Source organism: Physella acuta, unplaced genomic scaffold (genome assembly GCF_028476545.2).
Source record: "Physella acuta isolate Inbredline_101_S28 unplaced genomic scaffold, ASM2847654v3 ptg001725l, whole genome shotgun sequence".
NCBI classification, from domain to species: domain Eukaryota; kingdom Metazoa; phylum Mollusca; class Gastropoda; family Physidae; genus Physella; species Physella acuta.
In genome coordinates this window covers 1-21419 of record NW_026733237.1, presented here as the reverse complement: position 1 = coordinate 21419, position 21419 = coordinate 1, and the positions used below count along the sequence as shown (strand labels likewise).

General features: G+C 38.6%; 3 non-coding genes across 3 annotated transcripts; all 3 read right to left on the bottom strand.

Annotated features, from left to right (window-relative positions):
• Positions 1-1197: 1197 nt before the first annotated feature.
• Positions 1198-1316, bottom strand: LOC131930142 (5S ribosomal RNA). The gene has a single exon (XR_009384088.1). It is a non-coding gene; the product is annotated as a 5S ribosomal RNA (ribosomal RNA).
• An 8158-nt stretch (positions 1317-9474) lies between these two features.
• Positions 9475-9593, bottom strand: LOC131930141 (5S ribosomal RNA). The gene has a single exon (XR_009384087.1). It is a non-coding gene; the product is annotated as a 5S ribosomal RNA (ribosomal RNA).
• An 8157-nt stretch (positions 9594-17750) lies between these two features.
• On the bottom strand, positions 17751-17869 carry LOC131930140 (5S ribosomal RNA). Its single transcript, XR_009384086.1, has one exon. It is a non-coding gene; the product is annotated as a 5S ribosomal RNA (ribosomal RNA).
• Positions 17870-21419: the final 3550 nt, after the last annotated feature.

Sequence of the window (21419 nt, the reverse complement as noted above, 5' to 3'; positions counted from 1 at the left end):
GAGCGGAGTACGAGAATATTATTTCGTTCGTACTCGACCAATCAGCGTTCGAGATTCTCTCGTACTCGCATAATGAGCTCGCTCGTACTCGCATAATTAGGTGTAGGGAAATATTTCAGTTTTATTCGCACAAAACGGTGAAAATAACGTCTAATATCATATTTTAACATGACAAACGTGGATCTTTTCTATGCCTACACGTGTGGGCAATGAAACTCTTTATTTTTTATCCAAGGGTCGCATAGCAGAATAGGTGAAAAAATGACTTTGAAAACGACACCGTTAGCCGACAAGCCAGCAACATTCCAGTCGACACGGCAAGCTGCTTTTTCATTGGCTGGCTCATTCGCCGACCGCTTTTGGTTGGGCGGTGTCCGCCATATTGAACGAACTCGAGCCCAGGACCGTATATAAGGAGCGAGTTTCTCTGCAGACGGCGTTTTTCGAACACTCCTTCATCAACAAAGAAGAAAAATTCAATATGTCTGGCCGAGGCAAAGGTGGTAAGGGACTCGGCAAAGGAGGCGCCAAGCGTCACAGGAAGGTGTTGCGTGATAACATCCAAGGTATCACCAAGCCAGCCATCCGTCGTCTTGCTCGCAGAGGTGGTGTCAAACGTATCTCTGGTCTGATCTACGAAGAAACCAGAGGTGTCCTCAAGGTGTTCCTTGAAAATGTCATCCGTGATGCCGTCACCTACACTGAGCACGCCAAGAGGAAGACCGTCACTGCTATGGATGTCGTCTATGCTCTGAAACGTCAAGGTCGCACCCTGTACGGCTTCGGCGGTTAAACTCAACCCAGGACCACCCATTTGTTCTACCCATCCGGCCCTTATTAGGGCCACCCATACGTTTCCGAATTAGCTCGAGTGGTTGTAACCCCTACACGAATGTTTTCCATACCTACCCCTTATTTAACTTACTGAGTTACTTCTAATTATTAGGTTGTAGCCTACTTAGTTTATTTATTTAATTTGGGCAGAGTGGTCATCTTTCCTTTGTTGGTTTTTAAGGGGTTTGTTTCCATGGGTGGGTAGGATCGAGGTAGCCTACCGTGAAGGCACAAAAGAAACAAACAAAAAATATTTCGATATTACAAAAGTGTTCACAGGTATGTGGTGAACTTAGGAAAGAGTGCAGGTGGTAAGAATAGGTGTCCAGTGGGGCAAAAAATAAAAGACAAAAGATGAAAAAAAGTCTACAACACGTGGTGTTCCCAAGCGGTCACCCATCTAAGTACTAACCACGCCCGACGTTGCTTGACTGCGGTGATCGGACGAGAACCGGTATTTTCAACGTGGTATGGCCGTAGACATCTGTGTGAGAAAATTGGGGCTTATAAATATACTCAAACGAAATCAGCAGTTATTCGTCCTTTTCTGGCTACAATAATGATTTCACTGCTTTCCTCATATTATTTCAATAATAAAAAACGCCCTAAATCTCCACAAAAGCGAAACATTGTTTTAATATCGAATACTATGTGCCTTTTTTTCCCTCTACAGCCATTGGTCGCTATTTTTAACCTGAGGCGGTAACCACCGGTAGACTTCCCTGAGCTACTAATTTTCGAGCATCGCGCGTTGTAAAATACAAAATAAATACATTTTCCCCATTTTCCTTGACTAAAATCAGAAAACCAGGTGCCCCCTGCATCCGACCTGTCCTTTAACTATCGCTTTCATGTGAAATGATCTATCGGAAAGGCGATACTTTAACTTTTTTGGGTCTCCCGCTCACTCACTCCTTCCGAAACATTCTGCACGAATTCATTCAATTTTAATCCAACTCATCACATAGATCTAGATCTAGCCGCCTACAAGTCTACTAATTTAATGTTTGAGAAATAGTTCAATGCTTTTCATTTATTAATTATTCTTTTAACCTTTTCCCACGACAACTGGCACATTTATTTTCAGTCTATTAATATTCTGGCTTCATTTTAAAACACGCAACTAGGCGACGATCTAGAATTCTAGATCTAACGCTCTAGCTTAACTAAAATAATATAAACAGGAGGGTAGATCTATTCAAAATACTGTTTCAAAAATTACAATAATAATTTCACGGTGAAAAAAAAAAGGCAGGCGATCCATGGTTAATTAAATGCTAATTAAGGATGTTGCTTAAAAGGTTAGGTTGGCCTGGGACGCCAGTATTTCTCTAGAGTCTAGATCTAGAATTTCTAGATTCTGTAGGAATGAGTAGCCTAGGTATTAATAATTAAATGCATTAGTAATTATTAGTAAATAACATAAGATTTAGTTCAGTAAAAACTAATAGATCTAGATTTTAGGTCCAATGTTGGCTATCAGACTTGATGCTTGATTGTAATGATTATTAGGTTTGAGCAATTAATTTTTTTAAACATTTTTTTTAATTATTAGTATTAGTGATAAGTCATCATTAGTGGGAGTAAATTTACTTCTTTCCAGTCTGGTTCTGGGTTTCCTTGTAGCCTATATAATCTAGATCTAGTTGGTGATAATATTAATAAATATTGTTTCCCATTTTAAATACTCAGGCGGTTTGTTTGAAAGTCTGACCGCAGCTCCATATTCATTGACTGTCGAAGCAGCGCATAAAATGAATTAGCTTATATCCAGGGCTGGCCTGGTCTGCCTGTTATTGTGACTGAATTGTCCTACAGACAAGACCTGAAGAAGCCCTCGTTAAGTAATAAGTGTACAGCTTGCTTTTAGCCTGGCGCGGGGATCTTTCACCGGCCACTTTAACATTCTGCGACAGGGCAGGCCTTTACTTTAAGCTTTAATCTTAGCTGGTTCCGCTTTAACACAGGGTATTCTTTTGTCTTTAAGTATACCGCTTTCTTTCATCAGCCTGGAACCCTGTGTCTGCTACCGGTATCTCATCCGGCAGGGCAAAACAATTTCCAGTTTTTAAATTAAGCTGATGTCATTTTTAATACCAATGATTAGGATTTTGGCACAATGCTTATTTTTCTATATACACAAGATGAATTTCACATCATTTTCTGATTTCAGTTTAAGTTTGAAAGCATGTAAAATGTCAATTTGTCCTGCTATGTGATTTTTCTTCATTTATTTTTTGCTAGCCCATGGCATCACATTATGAAGACTCTACTAATATCTTTAGGCTGGGGCCAGTACCTTAACCGACTGTCGTCAAATGAAAAAACTGACAGAAGAGCGCAATTTAATACACACAACAGATATATATGTATCCGAACAAACAAATAAATATATTTGAACATATATACATACCTTTATATACGCACACTGATATATACATATATTTACATAATAAATACATTATATATGAATATATCTATATATATAACTTATTTATTTATACATATATATATATATATATATACTTATATATATATATATATATATATATATATATATATATATATATATATATGTATTATGAATATATATTAATTCTTATATAATATATATTTGTAAATATAAATTATATATATGTGTGTATATATATATCCTTCTGTTTGCTGGGGTAGAAGAAAAAAACTTATAATTATAATATTCTGAAGGATATTATTTTACTTGAGCGTCTTTCGTCTACACTCAAATATATATATTTGAATATACATTCAAATATATATTCAATGAATATACATTTAGACACACATGTAAATATATATATATATATATACACAAAACATGCATATATATACATACGTATATATAGACATATATACAATATTCGTCTATGTATATATATTCAATATTTTTACATTATAAATAAATATATATATAAAAATATATATATATATATATATATATATATATTTAAAAAAATATATACATATATGAAATACTTTTTACACATATTTATTTATGCTTCTATAATATATGGAAGGATATTAATTTACTCAAGCGTCTGCCTTGGGTGTTTATATAAAAAGAGAAGGGTTGAACTAATGAGAGGAATAAAAAAAATCTTTATATTCAATCTAATTTATTTATATTGTATATGTTATAGACTGGCATACATTTTTTTCTCTCTGGTTTATGTGAAAGGAGCTTGCAGGGATTCAAATTATTATTTTTTGCATTGAAATTCATTCTTTATTAATCACAGCTATGTTGCAGGCATATAAATACTTCCCTTTGGGCTCAAGTTGCTTTGAAAGAATCCTTGTCAGTATAGAACTAGTACCAGGACCATAAATGTATGCCCCAGGGCAAATGTTAAGAAAACCTCATCATTTTACAACTCCAACTGACCAGGGGCTTAAGAAATGATGCTTCTGCGCAAACTTTCTCGTCAGCCGGTAAGAGATCAACCTCCTTTTGATTGTTTAAATTTAATCTGTGCTGAAATCATTGTGCAGGCTGGCAAAGAAAACCATGAACTTCTTGAAAGCTGTGTACTTGAGCTCATGTTATTTTTTATTTTCTGTATTTTGAAAAAAAAAAAAGTATATATATGATAATAAAAAAAAAAAGTTCAGAGTATTTAATTGTTGTTTTGTCTTGTTAAAGAGAATGTATGTTGTGCAGAAGTGTAACCAACTCATTTTCAAGCCAGGCCTAGCAAAAGACAAAACCAAAAGAATCATATGATATGATGGTAGTAGGAAAAAAGTATATCAGTGAACAAATGGTGGCAGATGCATGCCTTAGCAATCTGACATGGTAGCTTTAATGAAAGAAAAACAAAAATAATAAAAACACCAAAAGCCACACTCACACAGTTATGTTCAACATATATAATGAAGACAGAAAAAAACCAACCCACCAGAATGGATGTATTGTAATGAAAATGGCAGTTAGCACTGGTGATAAGAATCAAAGTGTTGGCTAATAATTCCTATTACAACAGCCAGCCTTATAATCTGAATTAAAACTATTAAATCCCATTCATCCCTTGGATCTATGCCAAACAACACACAATAAATGATATGCATAGAGGTGTGCTGATGCCCTGTGTGAGATGCAGAATGAAATAGTGTTTTTAAAAAAAAGGAGCCACCCAGTAATAAGTATGTGGCCTTTTTATGTCTAGTTTAAAGGATAGAATTAGCATGAAATGTGTTAAGAGAATAGTGTGTGCAGTTGTTGGGATAGGCATATTACTATGTAGGCCTATGTATGTATGTATATCTATCTCTACTTATTAAAGAAAAGAATGACTAAACAAAAAAAAAAAACTGTAACATGGCAGCTACACAGAGTGGGTGGGTGGATGAGGGAGGGAGGGAAAACTCGTTCAATGTAAACCAAACCGAGCTAATTGGGAATGGGTGGAGGCCCTGAAAAGGGCCGAGTAGTAGAGCCACAACAAGCAAGCCAGGTGGTTGTTTGCTGTTGTGTTTATTTGCTGGTGGTGTACTTGGTGACAGCCTTGGTGCCTTCACTGACGGCGTGTTTGGCCAGCTCACCGGGCAGGAGGAGACGGACAGCGGTCTGGATCTCCCTGGAGGTGATGGTGCTGCGCTTGTTGTAGTGGGCAAGACGGCTGGCTTCAGCTGAAATGCGCTCAAAGATGTCGTTGACGAAGGAGTTCATGATGGACATGGCCTTGGAGGAAATGCCAGTGTCAGGGTGCACCTGCTTCAAGACTTTGTAAATGTAGATGCTGTAGCTTTCCTTTCTCCTCCTCTTCTTTTTCTTGTCACCGGTGCGTACGGCTTTAGCCTTACCGGCCTTCTTGGCTCCCTTGGAAGAAACTTTAGGTGGCATGTTGTTTTCTTTTCAATGGCTTGAACAGAAATGAGGCGAACCGACCGCCGGCCGCCCTTTTATATGAAACGGCGAGGAAATTTGGAGAGTACGAGTACGAGTACGAACGCCAAGCCGCTGCGCAGCCAATCAGAACGCTCGCTTGGTGACGAACGGATTTCCTCGCCGTTTCGTATAAAAGGGCCGATCTCGCCGTTAAGTCTTCATTCATCGCCTGCAGCCGTATCGCTGTTAGTCGCTGTATTTCTTCTCGCTCCTAACCAACTCACAATGTCCGGACGTGGTAAAGGCGGTAAAGTCAAGGGAAAGTCCAAGTCTCGCTCCTCCAGGGCAGGCCTTCAATTCCCAGTCGGACGTATTCATCGTCTGTTGAGGAAAGGAAACTATGCTGAGCGTGTCGGTGCTGGTGCCCCAGTCTACCTAGCCGCCGTCCTCGAGTATTTGGCCGCTGAAGTGCTCGAGTTGGCCGGCAACGCTGCCAGAGACAACAAGAAGACAAGAATCATTCCTCGTCACCTCCAGCTGGCCATCCGTAACGACGAAGAGTTGAACAAACTTTTGTCGGGTGTCACCATCGCCCAGGGTGGTGTCCTCCCCAACATCCAGGCCGTGCTTCTGCCCAAGAAGTCACAGAAGACACCCGGTGGCAAGAGCTAAACAGTGTCACCCTGCTGCCCACTGTCCACCTAGCCTACTACTGTCCTTTTCAGGACAACCAAAGTTTACCCAATTAGCTTTCGTTGTGTGTCAATGAACAAAAATCGAGTTTTCCTACCCTACCCTACCCTACCCTACTTGTTTCAAACTTTATTAATAACGTATCAACATGTCAATCACTAGCAGTATGAGATCATTATTATAGATGTATAATACTTACACTGGTTTACACGAGCAGAACAGGGAGGGGGCGGTCATATTAATAGTAGTAACTGGACATATTTTAGGGGTATTCGTTCATAGATACAAATGAAAATAGAATCTATTTTTCTTTAAATGTGCTCCGTTTAACCCCTGTCTACAACAAATAAGGGTGGTCGTTATTTTAAAATTCTATTCTTTAACCTACCGCTAGTCTACCCTTTTTATTTTATATCTTCTTCTTTTTAAAACCAAATATGTTTTTATTAATCCTTCCCCCTCATTTATTTACACACTGTGTAAATACCGCCGATCGGGCGGTCGAATCGGGTCAGAATATCTACCTAGGTCTATAGACTAGGTCTAGATCTAAATTGTTTCAGGCAGTCTATGTTGGGTTCTTTTCTAATCACTCACACACACATTCATAATTCATTGAAGACGACAGAAGCAAACACACCGGATTCCATTGACAAGCGGCACAACCAAGGATTTCATTTGAACGAAGAATATTTTGTGTTATCGGCCCTGTCTGCTATTAATAGATCGCTCGGCTGGATACCGTGTCTAAAAATAATCTGCTATGTCGACGCTGTCTCAACGTTGTGTGGCTGCTACTGGCCAATCAGCGTCGTTAAACTCGTACTCGTCCAATGGGAGAGCTTCGTTGCGCTAAGGGTTTGGCGGACGGTTATAAAAGGGCCAGCAGCGCTGAGCTGCCGCATTTCCTTAACAGTCAGTTAAGATCATTCAAAAAAAAAAAGATGGCTCGTACCAAACAAACCGCCCGAAAATCTACTGGAGGCAAAGCCCCACGTAAACAGCTGGCCACCAAAGCCGCCAGAAAGTCAGCACCAGCCACCGGCGGTGTTAAGAAGCCCCATCGTTACAGGCCTGGAACCGTCGCCCTGAGAGAAATCCGTCGTTACCAGAAGAGCACTGAGCTGCTCATTCGCAAGCTGCCATTCCAGCGCCTGGTCAGAGAAATCGCCCAGGACTTCAAGACTGACCTTCGCTTCCAGAGCTCCGCTGTCATGGCCCTGCAGGAGGCTAGCGAGGCTTACCTCGTCGGTCTGTTTGAAGACACCAACCTGTGCGCCATCCACGCCAAGCGTGTCACCATCATGCCCAAGGACATCCAGCTAGCCAGACGTATCCGTGGTGAGCGTGCTTAAGAGGTTTCTTTTAAGCCCAAACCACCACCCCCTGTCCTCAACCAAGGTCCTTTTTAGGACCACCTGACAACGTTCAGATTAGCAGTGAAGGTCCCCCACCTCACGAGTTTCCACCCACCCACCCACTACACCCCCTGCCCATGTCTGCCACTCTACTACTACTACTACTACTACATCTATTAGTATTATTCTGGGGGATGCGGGAGATAGGTTCTATTCATTTATCTCTTTAATTCAACTCACACATCACATTGCTATTTGAATTCGTGTATGCATGCTGTTGATATTGTTTTATTTATCTCAAATGTGAAGAAAGGAGAGAATAAATTTTATATTTTTCTTTCACCCACCCACCACCCTATCCATTGCTTTTTAAAATATATATATAAAAAAAAAAAAAGAAAAACCCTTTAGGGTTAGAGCTAGATATCTAGATCTTAATCGGAGAGCAGAAATTATTCTTAACGACTACACGCCATAGATTATTTAATTATTAGAAGCCTAACTAACCTATTCGTTTCACGATGTAAACAAACCACTGCGAGTACGGAGCGGAGTACGAGAATATTATTTCGTTCGTACTCGACCAATCAGCGTTCGAGATTCTCTCGTACTCGCATAATGAGCTCGCTCGTACTCGCATAATTAGGTGTAGGGAAATATTTCAGTTTTATTCGCACAAAACGGTGAAAATAACGTCTAATATCATATTTTAACATGACAAACGTGGATCTTTTCTATGCCTACACGTGTGGGCAATGAAACTCTTTATTTTTTATCCAAGGGTCGCATAGCAGAATAGGTGAAAAAATGACTTTGAAAACGACACCGTTAGCCGACAAGCCAGCAACATTCCAGTCGACACGGCAAGCTGCTTTTTCATTGGCTGGCTCATTCGCCGACCGCTTTTGGTTGGGCGGTGTCCGCCATATTGAACGAACTCGAGCCCAGGACCGTATATAAGGAGCGAGTTTCTCTGCAGACGGCGTTTTTCGAACACTCCTTCATCAACAAAGAAGAAAAATTCAATATGTCTGGCCGAGGCAAAGGTGGTAAGGGACTCGGCAAAGGAGGCGCCAAGCGTCACAGGAAGGTGTTGCGTGATAACATCCAAGGTATCACCAAGCCAGCCATCCGTCGTCTTGCTCGCAGAGGTGGTGTCAAACGTATCTCTGGTCTGATCTACGAAGAAACCAGAGGTGTCCTCAAGGTGTTCCTTGAAAATGTCATCCGTGATGCCGTCACCTACACTGAGCACGCCAAGAGGAAGACCGTCACTGCTATGGATGTCGTCTATGCTCTGAAACGTCAAGGTCGCACCCTGTACGGCTTCGGCGGTTAAACTCAACCCAGGACCACCCATTTGTTCTACCCATCCGGCCCTTATTAGGGCCACCCATACGTTTCCGAATTAGCTCGAGTGGTTGTAACCCCTACACGAATGTTTTCCATACCTACCCCTTATTTAACTTACTGAGTTACTTCTAATTATTAGGTTGTAGCCTACTTAGTTTATTTATTTAATTTGGGCAGAGTGGTCATCTTTCCTTTGTTGGTTTTTAAGGGGTTTGTTTCCATGGGTGGGTAGGATCGAGGTAGCCTACCGTGAAGGCACAAAAGAAACAAACAAAAAATATTTCGATATTACAAAAGTGTTCACAGGTATGTGGTGAACTTAGGAAAGAGTGCAGGTGGTAAGAATAGGTGTCCAGTGGGGCAAAAAATAAAAGACAAAAGATGAAAAAAAGTCTACAACACGTGGTGTTCCCAAGCGGTCACCCATCTAAGTACTAACCACGCCCGACGTTGCTTGACTGCGGTGATCGGACGAGAACCGGTATTTTCAACGTGGTATGGCCGTAGACATCTGTGTGAGAAAATTGGGGCTTATAAATATACTCAAACGAAATCAGCAGTTATTCGTCCTTTTCTGGCTACAATAATGATTTCACTGCTTTCCTCATATTATTTCAATAATAAAAAACGCCCTAAATCTCCACAAAAGCGAAACATTGTTTTAATATCGAATACTATGTGCCTTTTTTTCCCTCTACAGCCATTGGTCGCTATTTTTAACCTGAGGCGGTAACCACCGGTAGACTTCCCTGAGCTACTAATTTTCGAGCATCGCGCGTTGTAAAATACAAAATAAATACATTTTCCCCATTTTCCTTGACTAAAATCAGAAAACCAGGTGCCCCCTGCATCCGACCTGTCCTTTAACTATCGCTTTCATGTGAAATGATCTATCGGAAAGGCGATACTTTAACTTTTTTGGGTCTCCCGCTCACTCACTCCTTCCGAAACATTCTGCACGAATTCATTCAATTTTAATCCAACTCATCACATAGATCTAGATCTAGCCGCCTACAAGTCTACTAATTTAATGTTTGAGAAATAGTTCAATGCTTTTCATTTATTAATTATTCTTTTAACCTTTTCCCACGACAACTGGCACATTTATTTTCAGTCTATTAATATTCTGGCTTCATTTTAAAACACGCAACTAGGCGACGATCTAGAATTCTAGATCTAACGCTCTAGCTTAACTAAAATAATATAAACAGGAGGGTAGATCTATTCAAAATACTGTTTCAAAAATTACAATAATAATTTCACGGTGAAAAAAAAAAGGCAGGCGATCCATGGTTAATTAAATGCTAATTAAGGATGTTGCTTAAAAGGTTAGGTTGGCCTGGGACGCCAGTATTTCTCTAGAGTCTAGATCTAGAATTTCTAGATTCTGTAGGAATGAGTAGCCTAGGTATTAATAATTAAATGCATTAGTAATTATTAGTAAATAACATAAGATTTAGTTCAGTAAAAACTAATAGATCTAGATTTTAGGTCCAATGTTGGCTATCAGACTTGATGCTTGATTGTAATGATTATTAGGTTTGAGCAATTAATTTTTTTAAACATTTTTTTTAATTATTAGTATTAGTGATAAGTCATCATTAGTGGGAGTAAATTTACTTCTTTCCAGTCTGGTTCTGGGTTTCCTTGTAGCCTATATAATCTAGATCTAGTTGGTGATAATATTAATAAATATTGTTTCCCATTTTAAATACTCAGGCGGTTTGTTTGAAAGTCTGACCGCAGCTCCATATTCATTGACTGTCGAAGCAGCGCATAAAATGAATTAGCTTATATCCAGGGCTGGCCTGGTCTGCCTGTTATTGTGACTGAATTGTCCTACAGACAAGACCTGAAGAAGCCCTCGTTAAGTAATAAGTGTACAGCTTGCTTTTAGCCTGGCGCGGGGATCTTTCACCGGCCACTTTAACATTCTGCGACAGGGCAGGCCTTTACTTTAAGCTTTAATCTTAGCTGGTTCCGCTTTAACACAGGGTATTCTTTTGTCTTTAAGTATACCGCTTTCTTTCATCAGCCTGGAACCCTGTGTCTGCTACCGGTATCTCATCCGGCAGGGCAAAACAATTTCCAGTTTTTAAATTAAGCTGATGTCATTTTTAATACCAATGATTAGGATTTTGGCACAATGCTTATTTTTCTATATACACAAGATGAATTTCACATCATTTTCTGATTTCAGTTTAAGTTTGAAAGCATGTAAAATGTCAATTTGTCCTGCTATGTGATTTTTCTTCATTTATTTTTTGCTAGCCCATGGCATCACATTATGAAGACTCTACTAATATCTTTAGGCTGGGGCCAGTACCTTAACCGACTGTCGTCAAATGAAAAAACTGACAGAAGAGCGCAATTTAATACACACAACAGATATATATGTATCCGAACAAACAAATAAATATATTTGAACATATATACATACCTTTATATACGCACACTGATATATACATATATTTACATAATAAATACATTATATATGAATATATCTATATATATAACTTATTTATTTATACATATATATATATATATATATACTTATATATATATATATATATATATATATATATATATATATATATATATGTATTATGAATATATATATTAATTCTTATATAATATATATTTGTAAATATAAATTATATATATGTGTGTATATATATATCCTTCTGTTTGCTGGGGTAGAAGAAAAAAACTTATAATTATAATATTCTGAAGGATATTATTTTACTTGAGCGTCTTTCGTCTACACTCAAATATATATATTTGAATATACATTCAAATATATATTCAATGAATATACATTTAGACACACATGTAAATATATATATATATATATACACAAAACATGCATATATATACATACGTATATATAGACATATATACAATATTCGTCTATGTATATATATTCAATATTTTTACATTATAAATAAATATATATATAAAAATATATATATATATATATATATATATATATTTAAAAAAATATATACATATATGAAATACTTTTTACACATATTTATTTATGCTTCTATAATATATGGAAGGATATTAATTTACTCAAGCGTCTGCCTTGGGTGTTTATATAAAAAGAGAAGGGTTGAACTAATGAGAGGAATAAAAAAAATCTTTATATTCAATCTAATTTATTTATATTGTATATGTTATAGACTGGCATACATTTTTTTCTCTCTGGTTTATGTGAAAGGAGCTTGCAGGGATTCAAATTATTATTTTTTGCATTGAAATTCATTCTTTATTAATCACAGCTATGTTGCAGGCATATAAATACTTCCCTTTGGGCTCAAGTTGCTTTGAAAGAATCCTTGTCAGTATAGAACTAGTACCAGGACCATAAATGTATGCCCCAGGGCAAATGTTAAGAAAACCTCATCATTTTACAACTCCAACTGACCAGGGGCTTAAGAAATGATGCTTCTGCGCAAACTTTCTCGTCAGCCGGTAAGAGATCAACCTCCTTTTGATTGTTTAAATTTAATCTGTGCTGAAATCATTGTGCAGGCTGGCAAAGAAAACCATGAACTTCTTGAAAGCTGTGTACTTGAGCTCATGTTATTTTTTATTTTCTGTATTTTGAAAAAAAAAAAAGTATATATATGATAATAAAAAAAAAAAGTTCAGAGTATTTAATTGTTGTTTTGTCTTGTTAAAGAGAATGTATGTTGTGCAGAAGTGTAACCAACTCATTTTCAAGCCAGGCCTAGCAAAAGACAAAACCAAAAGAATCATATGATATGATGGTAGTAGGAAAAAAGTATATCAGTGAACAAATGGTGGCAGATGCATGCCTTAGCAATCTGACATGGTAGCTTTAATGAAAGAAAAACAAAAATAATAAAAACACCAAAAGCCACACTCACACAGTTATGTTCAACATATATAATGAAGACAGAAAAAAACCAACCCACCAGAATGGATGTATTGTAATGAAAATGGCAGTTAGCACTGGTGATAAGAATCAAAGTGTTGGCTAATAATTCCTATTACAACAGCCAGCCTTATAATCTGAATTAAAACTATTAAATCCCATTCATCCCTTGGATCTATGCCAAACAACACACAATAAATGATATGCATAGAGGTGTGCTGATGCCCTGTGTGAGATGCAGAATGAAATAGTGTTTTTAAAAAAAAGGAGCCACCCAGTAATAAGTATGTGGCCTTTTTATGTCTAGTTTAAAGGATAGAATTAGCATGAAATGTGTTAAGAGAATAGTGTGTGCAGTTGTTGGGATAGGCATATTACTATGTAGGCCTATGTATGTATGTATATCTATCTCTACTTATTAAAGAAAAGAATGACTAAACAAAAAAAAAAAACTGTAACATGGCAGCTACACAGAGTGGGTGGGTGGATGAGGGAGGGAGGGAAAACTCGTTCAATGTAAACCAAACCGAGCTAATTGGGAATGGGTGGAGGCCCTGAAAAGGGCCGAGTAGTAGAGCCACAACAAGCAAGCCAGGTGGTTGTTTGCTGTTGTGTTTATTTGCTGGTGGTGTACTTGGTGACAGCCTTGGTGCCTTCACTGACGGCGTGTTTGGCCAGCTCACCGGGCAGGAGGAGACGGACAGCGGTCTGGATCTCCCTGGAGGTGATGGTGCTGCGCTTGTTGTAGTGGGCAAGACGGCTGGCTTCAGCTGAAATGCGCTCAAAGATGTCGTTGACGAAGGAGTTCATGATGGACATGGCCTTGGAGGAAATGCCAGTGTCAGGGTGCACCTGCTTCAAGACTTTGTAAATGTAGATGCTGTAGCTTTCCTTTCTCCTCCTCTTCTTTTTCTTGTCACCGGTGCGTACGGCTTTAGCCTTACCGGCCTTCTTGGCTCCCTTGGAAGAAACTTTAGGTGGCATGTTGTTTTCTTTTCAATGGCTTGAACAGAAATGAGGCGAACCGACCGCCGGCCGCCCTTTTATATGAAACGGCGAGGAAATTTGGAGAGTACGAGTACGAGTACGAACGCCAAGCCGCTGCGCAGCCAATCAGAACGCTCGCTTGGTGACGAACGGATTTCCTCGCCGTTTCGTATAAAAGGGCCGATCTCGCCGTTAAGTCTTCATTCATCGCCTGCAGCCGTATCGCTGTTAGTCGCTGTATTTCTTCTCGCTCCTAACCAACTCACAATGTCCGGACGTGGTAAAGGCGGTAAAGTCAAGGGAAAGTCCAAGTCTCGCTCCTCCAGGGCAGGCCTTCAATTCCCAGTCGGACGTATTCATCGTCTGTTGAGGAAAGGAAACTATGCTGAGCGTGTCGGTGCTGGTGCCCCAGTCTACCTAGCCGCCGTCCTCGAGTATTTGGCCGCTGAAGTGCTCGAGTTGGCCGGCAACGCTGCCAGAGACAACAAGAAGACAAGAATCATTCCTCGTCACCTCCAGCTGGCCATCCGTAACGACGAAGAGTTGAACAAACTTTTGTCGGGTGTCACCATCGCCCAGGGTGGTGTCCTCCCCAACATCCAGGCCGTGCTTCTGCCCAAGAAGTCACAGAAGACACCCGGTGGCAAGAGCTAAACAGTGTCACCCTGCTGCCCACTGTCCACCTAGCCTACTACTGTCCTTTTCAGGACAACCAAAGTTTACCCAATTAGCTTTCGTTGTGTGTCAATGAACAAAAATCGAGTTTTCCTACCCTACCCTACCCTACCCTACTTGTTTCAAACTTTATTAATAACGTATCAACATGTCAATCACTAGCAGTATGAGATCATTATTATAGATGTATAATACTTACACTGGTTTACACGAGCAGAACAGGGAGGGGGCGGTCATATTAATAGTAGTAACTGGACATATTTTAGGGGTATTCGTTCATAGATACAAATGAAAATAGAATCTATTTTTCTTTAAATGTGCTCCGTTTAACCCCTGTCTACAACAAATAAGGGTGGTCGTTATTTTAAAATTCTATTCTTTAACCTACCGCTAGTCTACCCTTTTTATTTTATATCTTCTTCTTTTTAAAACCAAATATGTTTTTATTAATCCTTCCCCCTCATTTATTTACACACTGTGTAAATACCGCCGATCGGGCGGTCGAATCGGGTCAGAATATCTACCTAGGTCTATAGACTAGGTCTAGATCTAAATTGTTTCAGGCAGTCTATGTTGGGTTCTTTTCTAATCACTCACACACACATTCATAATTCATTGAAGACGACAGAAGCAAACACACCGGATTCCATTGACAAGCGGCACAACCAAGGATTTCATTTGAACGAAGAATATTTTGTGTTATCGGCCCTGTCTGCTATTAATAGATCGCTCGGCTGGATACCGTGTCTAAAAATAATCTGCTATGTCGACGCTGTCTCAACGTTGTGTGGCTGCTACTGGCCAATCAGCGTCGTTAAACTCGTACTCGTCCAATGGGAGAGCTTCGTTGCGCTAAGGGTTTGGCGGACGGTTATAAAAGGGCCAGCAGCGCTGAGCTGCCGCATTTCCTTAACAGTCAGTTAAGATCATTCAAAAAAAAAAAGATGGCTCGTACCAAACAAACCGCCCGAAAATCTACTGGAGGCAAAGCCCCACGTAAACAGCTGGCCACCAAAGCCGCCAGAAAGTCAGCACCAGCCACCGGCGGTGTTAAGAAGCCCCATCGTTACAGGCCTGGAACCGTCGCCCTGAGAGAAATCCGTCGTTACCAGAAGAGCACTGAGCTGCTCATTCGCAAGCTGCCATTCCAGCGCCTGGTCAGAGAAATCGCCCAGGACTTCAAGACTGACCTTCGCTTCCAGAGCTCCGCTGTCATGGCCCTGCAGGAGGCTAGCGAGGCTTACCTCGTCGGTCTGTTTGAAGACACCAACCTGTGCGCCATCCACGCCAAGCGTGTCACCATCATGCCCAAGGACATCCAGCTAGCCAGACGTATCCGTGGTGAGCGTGCTTAAGAGGTTTCTTTTAAGCCCAAACCACCACCCCCTGTCCTCAACCAAGGTCCTTTTTAGGACCACCTGACAACGTTCAGATTAGCAGTGAAGGTCCCCCACCTCACGAGTTTCCACCCACCCACCCACTACACCCCCTGCCCATGTCTGCCACTCTACTACTACTACTACTACTACATCTATTAGTATTATTCTGGGGGATGCGGGAGATAGGTTCTATTCATTTATCTCTTTAATTCAACTCACACATCACATTGCTATTTGAATTCGTGTATGCATGCTGTTGATATTGTTTTATTTATCTCAAATGTGAAGAAAGGAGAGAATAAATTTTATATTTTTCTTTCACCCACCCACCACCCTATCCATTGCTTTTTAAAATATATATAAAAAAAAAAAAAAGAAAAACCCTTTAGGGTTAGAGCTAGATATCTAGATCTTAATCGGAGAGCAGAAATTATTCTTAACGACTACACGCCATAGATTATTTAATTATTAGAAGCCTAACTAACCTATTCGTTTCACGATGTAAACAAACCACTGCGAGTACGGAGCGGAGTACGAGAATATTATTTCGTTCGTACTCGACCAATCAGCGTTCGAGATTCTCTCGTACTCGCATAATGAGCTCGCTCGTACTCGCATAATTAGGTGTAGGGAAATATTTCAGTTTTATTCGCACAAAACGGTGAAAATAACGTCTAATATCATATTTTAACATGACAAACGTGGATCTTTTCTATGCCTACACGTGTGGGCAATGAAACTCTTTATTTTTTATCCAAGGGTCGCATAGCAGAATAGGTGAAAAAATGACTTTGAAAACGACACCGTTAGCCGACAAGCCAGCAACATTCCAGTCGACACGGCAAGCTGCTTTTTCATTGGCTGGCTCATTCGCCGACCGCTTTTGGTTGGGCGGTGTCCGCCATATTGAACGAACTCGAGCCCAGGACCGTATATAAGGAGCGAGTTTCTCTGCAGACGGCGTTTTTCGAACACTCCTTCATCAACAAAGAAGAAAAATTCAATATGTCTGGCCGAGGCAAAGGTGGTAAGGGACTCGGCAAAGGAGGCGCCAAGCGTCACAGGAAGGTGTTGCGTGATAACATCCAAGGTATCACCAAGCCAGCCATCCGTCGTCTTGCTCGCAGAGGTGGTGTCAAACGTATCTCTGGTCTGATCTACGAAGAAACCAGAGGTGTCCTCAAGGTGTTCCTTGAAAATGTCATCCGTGATGCCGTCACCTACACTGAGCACGCCAAGAGGAAGACCGTCACTGCTATGGATGTCGTCTATGCTCTGAAACGTCAAGGTCGCACCCTGTACGGCTTCGGCGGTTAAACTCAACCCAGGACCACCCATTTGTTCTACCCATCCGGCCCTTATTAGGGCCACCCATACGTTTCCGAATTAGCTCGAGTGGTTGTAACCCCTACACGAATGTTTTCCATACCTACCCCTTATTTAACTTACTGAGTTACTTCTAATTATTAGGTTGTAGCCTACTTAGTTTATTTATTTAATTTGGGCAGAGTGGTCATCTTTCCTTTGTTGGTTTTTAAGGGGTTTGTTTCCATGGGTGGGTAGGATCGAGGTAGCCTACCGTGAAGGCACAAAAGAAACAAACAAAAAATATTTCGATATTACAAAAGTGTTCACAGGTATGTGGTGAACTTAGGAAAGAGTGCAGGTGGTAAGAATAGGTGTCCAGTGGGGCAAAAAATAAAAGACAAAAGATGAAAAAAAGTCTACAACACGTGGTGTTCCCAAGCGGTCACCCATCTAAGTACTAACCACGCCCGACGTTGCTTGACTGCGGTGATCGGACGAGAACCGGTATTTTCAACGTGGTATGGCCGTAGACATCTGTGTGAGAAAATTGGGGCTTATAAATATACTCAAACGAAATCAGCAGTTATTCGTCCTTTTCTGGCTACAATAATGATTTCACTGCTTTCCTCATATTATTTCAATAATAAAAAACGCCCTAAATCTCCACAAAAGCGAAACATTGTTTTAATATCGAATACTATGTGCCTTTTTTTCCCTCTACAGCCATTGGTCGCTATTTTTAACCTGAGGCGGTAACCACCGGTAGACTTCCCTGAGCTACTAATTTTCGAGCATCGCGCGTTGTAAAATACAAAATAAATACATTTTCCCCATTTTCCTTGACTAAAATCAGAAAACCAGGTGCCCCCTGCATCCGACCTGTCCTTTAACTATCGCTTTCATGTGAAATGATCTATCGGAAAGGCGATACTTTAACTTTTTTGGGTCTCCCGCTCACTCACTCCTTCCGAAACATTCTGCACGAATTCATTCAATTTTAATCCAACTCATCACATAGATCTAGATCTAGCCGCCTACAAGTCTACTAATTTAATGTTTGAGAAATAGTTCAATGCTTTTCATTTATTAATTATTCTTTTAACCTTTTCCCACGACAACTGGCACATTTATTTTCAGTCTATTAATATTCTGGCTTCATTTTAAAACACGCAACTAGGCGACGATCTAGAATTCTAGATCTAACGCTCTAGCTTAACTAAAATAATATAAACAGGAGGGTAGATCTATTCAAAATACTGTTTCAAAAATTACAATAATAATTTCACGGTGAAAAAAAAAAGGCAGGCGATCCATGGTTAATTAAATGCTAATTAAGGATGTTGCTTAAAAGGTTAGGTTGGCCTGGGACGCCAGTATTTCTCTAGAGTCTAGATCTAGAATTTCTAGATTCTGTAGGAATGAGTAGCCTAGGTATTAATAATTAAATGCATTAGTAATTATTAGTAAATAACATAAGATTTAGTTCAGTAAAAACTAATAGATCTAGATTTTAGGTCCAATGTTGGCTATCAGACTTGATGCTTGATTGTAATGATTATTAGGTTTGAGCAATTAATTTTTTTAAACATTTTTTTTAATTATTAGTATTAGTGATAAGTCATCATTAGTGGGAGTAAATTTACTTCTTTCCAGTCTGGTTCTGGGTTTCCTTGTAGCCTATATAATCTAGATCTAGTTGGTGATAATATTAATAAATATTGTTTCCCATTTTAAATACTCAGGCGGTTTGTTTGAAAGTCTGACCGCAGCTCCATATTCATTGACTGTCGAAGCAGCGCATAAAATGAATTAGCTTATATCCAGGGCTGGCCTGGTCTGCCTGTTATTGTGACTGAATTGTCCTACAGACAAGACCTGAAGAAGCCCTCGTTAAGTAATAAGTGTACAGCTTGCTTTTAGCCTGGCGCGGGGATCTTTCACCGGCCACTTTAACATTCTGCGACAGGGCAGGCCTTTACTTTAAGCTTTAATCTTAGCTGGTTCCGCTTTAACACAGGGTATTCTTTTGTCTTTAAGTATACCGCTTTCTTTCATCAGCCTGGAACCCTGTGTCTGCTACCGGTATCTCATCCGGCAGGGCAAAACAATTTCCAGTTTTTAAATTAAGCTGATGTCATTTTTAATACCAATGATTAGGATTTTGGCACAATGCTTATTTTTCTATATACACAAGATGAATTTCACATCATTTTCTGATTTCAGTTTAAGTTTGAAAGCATGTAAAATGTCAATTTGTCCTGCTATGTGATTTTTCTTCATTTATTTTTTGCTAGCCCATGGCATCACATTATGAAGACTCTACTAATATCTTTAGGCTGGGGCCAGTACCTTAACCGACTGTCGTCAAATGAAAAAACTGACAGAAGAGCGCAATTTAATACACACAACAGATATATATGTATCCGAACAAACAAATAAATATATTTGAACATATATACATACCTTTATATACGCACACTGATATATACATATATTTACATAATAAATACATTATATATGAATATATCTATATATATAACTTATTTATTTATACATATATATATATATATATATACTTATATATATATATATATATATATATATATATATATATATATATATATATGTATTATGAATATATATATTAATTCTTATATAATATATATTTGTAAATATAAATTATATATATGTGTGTATATATATATCCTTCTGTTTGCTGGGGTAGAAGAAAAAAACTTATAATTATAATATTCTGAAGGATATTATTTTACTTGAGCGTCTTTCGTCTACACTCAAATATATATATTTGAATATACATTCAAATATATATTCAATGAATATACATTTAGACACACATGTAAATATATATATATATATATACACAAAACATGCATATATATACATACGTATATATAGACATATATACAATATTCGTCTATGTATATATATTCAATATTTTTACATTATAAATAAATATATATATAAAAATATATATATATATATATATATATATATATTTAAAAAAATATATACATATATGAAATACTTTTTACACATATTTATTTATGCTTCTATAATATATGGAAGGATATTAATTTACTCAAGCGTCTGCCTTGGGTGTTTATATAAAAAGAGAAGGGTTGAACTAATGAGAGGAATAAAAAAAATCTTTATATTCAATCTAATTTATTTATATTGTATATGTTATAGACTGGCATACATTTTTTTCTCTCTGGTTTATGTGAAAGGAGCTTGCAGGGATTCAAATTATTATTTTTTGCATTGAAATTCATTCTTTATTAATCACAGCTATGTTGCAGGCATATAAATACTTCCCTTTGGGCTCAAGTTGCTTTGAAAGAATCCTTGTCAGTATAGAACTAGTACCAGGACCATAAATGTATGCCCCAGGGCAAATGTTAAGAAAACCTCATCATTTTACAACTCCAACTGACCAGGGGCTTAAGAAATGATGCTTCTGCGCAAACTTTCTCGTCAGCCGGTAAGAGATCAACCTCCTTTTGATTGTTTAAATTTAATCTGTGCTGAAATCATTGTGCAGGCTGGCAAAGAAAACCATGAACTTCTTGAAAGCTGTGTACTTGAGCTCATGTTATTTTTTATTTTCTGTATTTTGAAAAAAAAAAAAGTATATATATGATAATAAAAAAAAAAAGTTCAGAGTATTTAATTGTTGTTTTGTCTTGTTAAAGAGAATGTATGTTGTGCAGAAGTGTAACCAACTCATTTTCAAGCCAGGCCTAGCAAAAGACAAAACCAAAAGAATCATATGATATGATGGTAGTAGGAAAAAAGTATATCAGTGAACAAATGGTGGCAGATGCATGCCTTAGCAATCTGACATGGTAGCTTTAATGAAAGAAAAACAAAAATAATAAAAACACCAAAAGCCACACTCACACAGTTATGTTCAACATATATAATGAAGACAGAAAAAAACCAACCCACCAGAATGGATGTATTGTAATGAAAATGGCAGTTAGCACTGGTGATAAGAATCAAAGTGTTGGCTAATAATTCCTATTACAACAGCCAGCCTTATAATCTGAATTAAAACTATT